The sequence below is a fragment of the Acartia tonsa genome, chromosome 8, assembly GCF_053477335.1.
Source record: "Acartia tonsa isolate MP-2025a chromosome 8, ASM5347733v1, whole genome shotgun sequence".
NCBI lineage: Eukaryota > Metazoa > Arthropoda > Copepoda > Calanoida > Acartiidae > Acartia > Acartia tonsa.
The window spans coordinates 32,813,855-32,821,975 of NC_137267.1; the positions used below are offsets into that span (position 1 = coordinate 32,813,855).

The 8,121-nt window shown below is 30.6% G+C and overlaps 1 long non-coding RNA gene across 1 annotated transcript; it reads right to left on the reverse strand.

Annotated features, from left to right (window-relative positions):
• Positions 1 to 31: 31 nt before the first annotated feature.
• Positions 32 to 2,722, reverse strand: LOC145326742 (uncharacterized). The gene is made up of 4 exons (XR_013881945.1): positions 2,544 to 2,722; positions 2,069 to 2,175; positions 301 to 410; positions 32 to 190 (listed from the first exon to the last, which is right to left on the reverse strand). It is a non-coding gene; the product is annotated as an uncharacterized LOC145326742 (long non-coding RNA).
• Between the last annotated feature and the right edge of the window lie 5,399 nt (positions 2,723 to 8,121).

The window sequence follows — 8,121 nt, forward strand, 5'->3', positions numbered from 1 at the left end:
TTTCCATAGTTTGAAGTGATAAACATTATCAAATGGTAATCAAATTTATTTGTACATATTTACATACAATATTCTAATAAATTACAAACTATTTAGAGAGTATCATTGGTATTTAGCATAACAGTAGGTATTTCTTAGGTACACAGAGCTCTAAATTGGTTTCATTGTTTCTTCTCATGGGCATCTCACACTAAAAATAAAAAACTCATTAGTAGCGATTATTAATACATATGTATATCTATTATGTTTTTCAATTTCAAAAATGATTTTAGTGCTTAAATTCATAAACAATATACTTACCATACATTAGGATAAGAGCAAATATCTCTGCCTCTACAATCTCTGATAACACAACCTTCTTTACAATCTCTCACCTTGGATATTCTATTTCTTCCAGGGGATGCTACTTCCTAAAAAATGAATTAATTCTTATTGTCTTTATATTTTCCAAGCTAAGCATTTAAAATTGTTTTTGCTCAAGATTTAAAATTTTGTCCAATAATTATGTTGGAATTTCCAACTTTTTTTTATTACATAATATGGTTTTATCATGAAATATAATACAATTTCTAATATCTTAAGAAAGTACACATTTTCAGGGATCTAAAGGGATAAGACAATGGCTAATAAATTGAGGTACATCCCCAATAATGATACACAAAATTACCCCTTGCGTAGATATAATAAGTGTTTAAAGTTACTCCAGTTAACAAACCAATCAATAAAAATTTAATTAAAGACCCCAAAAAAAGCATGTTTTTTTCCAATGTAAAATTAATAAATTAATAATTAATCAAACTGTGTTTTAACTTTAACATTTGTTTGTAGAAAGCTATTTATAAAACAAGGATGACAACATCCATAAGTAGCGAAGCACAAAAAATAAAATCATAGATGGTAATACGTACAAGTAGATTTAAAGTGTATTTATTAATTGATTTATTGGAGAAAATAAACACGAAACCCTGTTTTATTTTGTATAATGATGACAGTCAAAGTAAATTACATAAAAGATGCTCATAGCAATGGGAAAAATTATTTTGATAATGATATCCCAAAAAAGTTTTAAAATTGGACCAAAAACGCCAAAGATATGGAGAAATATGTAAAACATATAAAAATAGTAAAAACCTGCTAAAAGGCAGTCTGACCCCCATGCTTGTTTTCTTTAACGACAGGAAATTTAATTTTTAAATCCCCAACTTAAAAAAAAATTGGAAAATTGGACTATATACATCAAAGATATGGAAAAATTTAAAAATGGCCAAAAACCTGCAAAAAGGAAGTCTGACCGTCATGGTTGTTTTTTTAAACAACAGGAAATTTAATTTTGATATGTATAACTGAAAAAATTTTGGAAATTGTACCATAAACACCAAAGATATGGAGAAAAATGTGAAAAATACAAAAATAGCCTAAAACCTGCTGAAAGGCAGTCTGACTGTCATAGTTGTTTTCTTTAAAGAACAGGAAATTTTATTTTGATATCTATAACTAAAAAAATTTTGGAAATCGGACCATGAACACCAAAGATATGGAAAAATGTGTGAAATATACAAAAATAGCCTAAAACCTGCTTAAAGGCAGTCTGACCGTCAAAGTTATTTTCTTTAAACAACTGGAAATTTAATTTAGATATCTATAACTGAAAAAATTTTGAAAATCGCACCATAAACACTGAAGATATAGAGTGAAAATGTGAAAAATACAAAAATAGCCTAAAACCTGCTAAAAAGCGGTCTGACCGCCAATGATGTTTTATAGTCAATTGTGCTCCTTAATGATAGGAATGTTGTCAAAAAATTTCAGCATTCTATCTTTCATAGGAGCTGAGTAAATCCCATTTCCCCCATAGCGTTGCGGACTGACGGAGGGACTGACGGACGGACGAACAAAGTGAAATATAGAGTAGCTTCGCTACTAACAAAGTGAATTATAGAGTAGCTTCGCTACTAAAAAATCAACAAAATTTAGTTCTAATTTTACGTTTACTTTATATAATGTGACAATTTCACTAAACCCATGTCAGACATAAGTAAAGAATATTGATGTCTGAAATTTGTTTTACCTCAATGAAGTCAAACTCAGCAGGAAGAGCCATAGTTAAGTTTACTAGCACAAGTATCAAAAATCCAAAGATTAAGATAAGCTTCATGTTGGTGATTTTTGGTGGTTCTAAAAAATTACATATTTTTTTGTTAATTTTTAAAGTAAATTTTTTATAAAATATTTGATAAAAACTTGATTCTAGAAACTTGGATTATAAAAATTTGAATATGAAAAAGTCATTTTAATTGACTATTGGAAAGTTTTTGTGTATGTTGTCTTTAACCAGTTTGATAATGGTTTAACATTTATGTATTGTAAATTATAATTAAATGTTATGTAATAGAAAAAACGATATATACAGTCTGATTGTAAACATTTTGAAAAATTTATGATTTGAAAGTTAACTAGTTTTACTTTTGTGAAGAAAAACTTTTTTGAGACACTCTAATAAAATAAATTTCTCAATACATGATAACAAAAAGAAACTAACTTACTTTTTGGATAACTTTTCAGTTTCAGCTCAGATTCAAATTTGATGTGATATAAAATAATTTGATTATATATAAGAGAGATTTCTAGTTATCTATTGACGTCATTCTGTTGGATTCTAGTTCCCAAAGTTGGGTTAAACTAAATGTGCTAAGGCTGGCAATTAAATAACAGGAATAAGCTAGTTGTACTTACAGTTTCACGACAGTGCCTTAATTAGGTCAGGTTAACCCTTTATTTTTTACATTTGACCTTAATTTTTATAGCTTCTCAACAATCATGATGAGTAGGACAATCTGACGGTCAAAATTCACATCAGAAGTAAAATTCCAAAGAAGAAAAAGTTATTCTAGTTTAAACAATATAGTATAAACTATAAATGCTTCAATAAAGTAGATTTTAGTATGATTTTTTTAAGAAATTCTACACCATGAAAAGTAGGGTTTTTCAAAGTTCAAATTGATTAAAATGGGAATTCATTTATACTTGATCAACTTGTACTATGAAATCTTGATAAAAAGAAGTATAAATTAAAGGTATTAGGAATGCTTTTTACTAAGAAGTTAGAGTTTATGTATTAAGTTCAGTAAGATCTTGAAAACAGATGAACCTGTTTATCTAGGCTTTGCAAGGAAACTTAACAATAGAGTAAGGTAAGTTTTATGCTATTTTGAGGGGCGTTTCGTCGTATTTTCACAGCAGCTTTTCTCCCGGGAGCTCTATCCCTGCGGGGCAATCACCTAACCTAAGATAACCTATCAAAAGCTACTGTGAAAATACGACAAACCGCCCCTTAAGAGGCGATGTCACGAAATGGACTATCCCCAGATTTTTTTTTGAAGATGCCTCATCTTTTTAATCCTGAACACAATAGATATACAAATAATCACGTTTAGAGAGTGGGAAACAAGAATCACCGCATTCATTTCAACTTAAATAATTTTAATAAAATCTGGATTTTCTTGTTTTAGGCCATGGTTCAAAGTAAGACGATATTAACCTAACTCTTGAACAGAAAAATGGTTAGGATATTTATTTAGCAGATTTCTGTGGTTAGGTTCAACAAATGATAATAATGATTTTTCAATATGCTCAAAACCGGTTTTAATCCGATAGAAATTAATCTTAACTATTCTAGAATGTCAGTTGCTGACCATTATAGAGAATTTTAAGCTGTCACAAAAAAGCTTTTTTAAGGGGGTTAAATAAGGGGTTTTTAACATATGATGGGGGTAATCTAATATTTTTTGTTGGGGGCGGTAAATATGTTTCAACGTTCAGGGGGGAGGGGGGAGAAATTACCTTGGACGGCTATGGTCACAACAATGTTTTAGTCTAGCTTAGCTACTAATAGATAAACTGTCCTTGTATAGTTGTACTTGAAAATCCAGACAATCCACTATTAATGATAATAATAGATAGATAATCTATTAATTATTTACATAAATACTAATAGCATGTAGATTTGAATAACAAGAAAAATAAATTCGTTTATAACAAAAATTTCCATATAAATATTTTCCCAAAAAAGAAAGGGAAGAGGTCACATTTTATTGATTAAGGATATCCCTAACCGCTAATCCTATATGGTTCTCCTTTACAATGTAGACCTCATAAATCCTGGAAAGGTTTATAAATATTTTTGGGGAGAATACTACCACCCTCCCAAGAAAATCGCTTATAAAGTTTACAAGTGGCTTCTAGCTATCGCAAATCTGTCTAGACCTAGGGCGTATCAATGATTTTAAAATTGGAGGGGAGATTGATTTGAATTGAAAGATTGAACATACATATACCCTTCCCTCTTTTATTACATCTTTTTACAACCAAAAATAAGCAAAAGCCCTACTAAGCCGTCTAGATATGATGAAATGAGCAATAAAATACGTTTCGATAAAATTTAATGGCAATATATGTGTTTATTACAAACCCTAAATCATCACAATAAAAGAAATAAATCCTCTGTTTTAAAAAATCATGGATTTATCTTATGGATCCCTGGGTTTTGTGCTCGACTTAGCACTTTGAGGGAAACTGTAGTTATGAGTCCAAAATTCTTCATAAACTGACAGACATATTAACTTACTTGTAGACCAGCTTCTAAACTAGTACAAATGCGTATTTTGCAGACAAAAATACTATTACATATTACGAATTACGCTTATGTTTAAAAATAGCGATATAAATACTTTTTTGCAGCCTAAATAAAACTACGATTTGTGTGCTTGTCAATCTAGTAAAAAACGTCAAAATAATCATGACTCTAAAGCCACTAACGCAGATATCTTTAGGGATAAGACAATAGATGATAGATTTAAATACTTCCTCAATTATGATAAACAAAATTACTATTAAATTACTTCTGTGGTTTAGAATTATTGGTTAAAAAGTTTGGACACTATTAAAATTTTAATAAACACGTTATATTATTCGTTGACTCAAACTTTGGATACCTTTATTTTATTTTACATCCAACCCGTGTCTAAACTTTTAAAATGTTCATAAGGGGTAAAGTAAAGTCCATTGTCTTATCCCTTTGTCTTATTGAAAATGTGATGTTGCTGCTCTACCTACAGCAATATTTATACTTGTTCTAATATCATTAACCAACTGCTACGCACTAAGAGGCCTCTTGGGACACTTGACGTGGTGGGGGGTTTCATTCGACCTCTCACTTTTATTTATTGTTTCAAAGAGAAAAGTAAACATTAATTAAACCAGGGACGAAGCCCAATCTGTCCCACTTTTGAGCAAGACGATTCCCTTTTCTCCCATCTCTTTTGAAGAGATTTTCTCCCCCCCCCCTTCCCTTTTTCTTTTCCCTTTATATGACGTCATATAGGAATCGTCTTGCTCAAAAGTGGGACAGATTGGGCTTCGTCAAACCAGGGATATTAAGGTTTAAGACAATGGACGATAAATTGATATAAATCCCAAATGAGAATATACAAGATTATCCCTTCTGTAGATTTGAATTATTGGTTAAAAGGTTTAGCCAAATTCATGAAAAGTACCCAAAGTTTTTGAATCATCGAATAAGATAAGGTGGTTATAAATATTTTTGTGTGCTAGTTTAGTATACATTCCCAATGTCCCCTCCCTCCCTCATTAAAACTTAAAATTATCTACGCACCAAAAATTGTTTAATTAAACATTTAATCAGAATTAATCAGGGCTCGGCAGCCGCGAGTCTACAACCTAGAAATCAGGGACCGTCAGCCGCGCGTCTCCCATCTATTTAGAAATCGACGTTCTATTACAAAATATTACAGAGATGTGTGTCTAAACCCTTTTATAAAACAGATATCTGAAAGAATAAGACAATGGATGAAAAATTGATGTACACCCCATTCCCCAATGATGACAGATAAAATTAACCCTTCTAGAGGCTAATTTTAACCAACCAATCAAGATTTTTAAAAATACCTCCAATTAAGTATTTAAAGAATATTTGTGTGTAGTCCCTTTCTTGACATCGCCTTTTAAAGGGCGTTTCCTATTTTTAAAAGTTACCCTTCTAACGCAATGATAGAAAAGATGCGCTTTTTACAAGGCTGTAAAATACAAACACGTAATATAAAATCAAGTTTATTTCTCAATCTAATTTTAGAAATTCAAAATGGACTTTAGACTTTTACTTAAATGCGTAAAATCAATACTACGATTTAGACGACATCAAAGATTATAACCAGAAGCGTGCAGAAGGGTGGTGTATTCATCTACCTCACTCCCTTCCTTAGGTGTCCACCACCTTGACAAGAGTCTACACCTCATAGTACAGCAAATGTCGGAGGTAGTTTTTTTAGTTTTCAGAAGGTGTGTGGAGGGTATCCACCCCGCTGACATTAAAAATATCAATGGGGCAAAAACATATGGCCTCATTTCTTGAAAAATATTTTATTGAATCTTGCTGGACTTTTCTATAATTAGAGAAGTCCAAAGGTAAATTTATAACGTGCTGATTTCTTTTTACTTTTTTGACCACAATATTTAACATCAATGTTTGTTAGTATGTCTGATTTGTTGACTTTTGTTTTTATGGATGGATGTTGTCATTCTTGTTCAGGAACATTTAAGACGGATATACGGACTGCTGAATTGAGTTGTAGTGTAGCAGCGCTTCTATCAAGTATATGGTTGCATCTTAAACATGATTAGATGGTGTAGGGTGAAGATTAATGTTGTAATACACTTTTTGTGTGACTTGGCGTTTTTAAAATTTGCACAGACATCATCTGATATCTGTATATATACCATAGGGGAAATATGACAGTTGCTATTAGTGATAAATGTCTGAAATTTCTCCTAAACAATTATGTAACCAATCATCACCAACATTTTAATTTTCTTTGACCGTTTGTCTGACCATTACACAGCACCATGGAGTAAGAAATTACATGAGAGGAATGTCATTTTCTTAGCGGCTATTAAAGATAAAATCACTTACAGTCATTTATTTTGTGTTTATAAACGTCGCTTATGAAAATAAAATGTTTGAAATATGATATATATATATATACTAGAGTTGGCTCGATATAATTATCTCCCTATTGGCTAGTTTTCTATATGCATATCTATTTCTCAATAAATCTATTTTCCTCACCCGGCATTACTATCTAAAAGAAAGTAAATATTTAATAATCTAAATGATTTTAAAAAGATTTTTTAAATTATATTTTTTTCTTTACATTTCCATCACCAAAGGGTTAATGTTTAGTTTAATATTTGAACACACAAAGTGTCGCCATAATCGAATTCTTTTAAAACAGAGTTTTCTTAAATTTATTATATTATAAATTTAGATTTTCTTTTTTTATGATTAGAAATTAAATACATTGATATAAGGTAAATAGCAACATGAAATTAAAAAAAGAAATTTATTTTTAATAAAGTAAAATAATGGGTCTTATCGTTCTGGGCAATGAGAGTTTATTATGGATTATTGGAGCACTATGAGTTTTAAACAAATATTCCTTGGAAAACTTGAGCTCGTTTATAGACATTTATTTCCTATATAGATCTGACATGGATCTTGAAGCAATTAAGCAGGCCGTTTTGTACATGTTAAAAATTGCAAGATTTCATTAAATAAAAGTTATCGCAAATATACTCAGTAAATAATTAAGTCAAGTTCTAAGTCAGTTGGACATTTTAACACGTAGCTCCTACGGTTCTAACGGTAGGCATAACTTTTTCCTACTATTAACACTAGCTGCGCAGTTTGAATTTTAAAAATCTAGGCATTTTTGTACACCCTTTATAATGGACGTTTTTATTTTTGTAGTCATGTATCACTATCAAACTTTATTCTTTTGAATACTTTATTACTACAGCGCAATTTCCAAAAGATAATCCCCATAAATTTATGATAATTAGACTGAGCTAATTAGTTATGTATTTTTAAACCAGGGCTCGACATTCGCGCGTAAGCCGCGCTTAGGATACCCGTTTGAACTGAACGAAATGATTGCCATATAAAAAAAAATAAGTGCTTCCCTGGCATGAAAGGGAGAGTAAGGGGATAGTAATAAATAGCAAAAAAAAACACCCCAAGACAATTATAAAGCTTCCCTGAGAAGTATA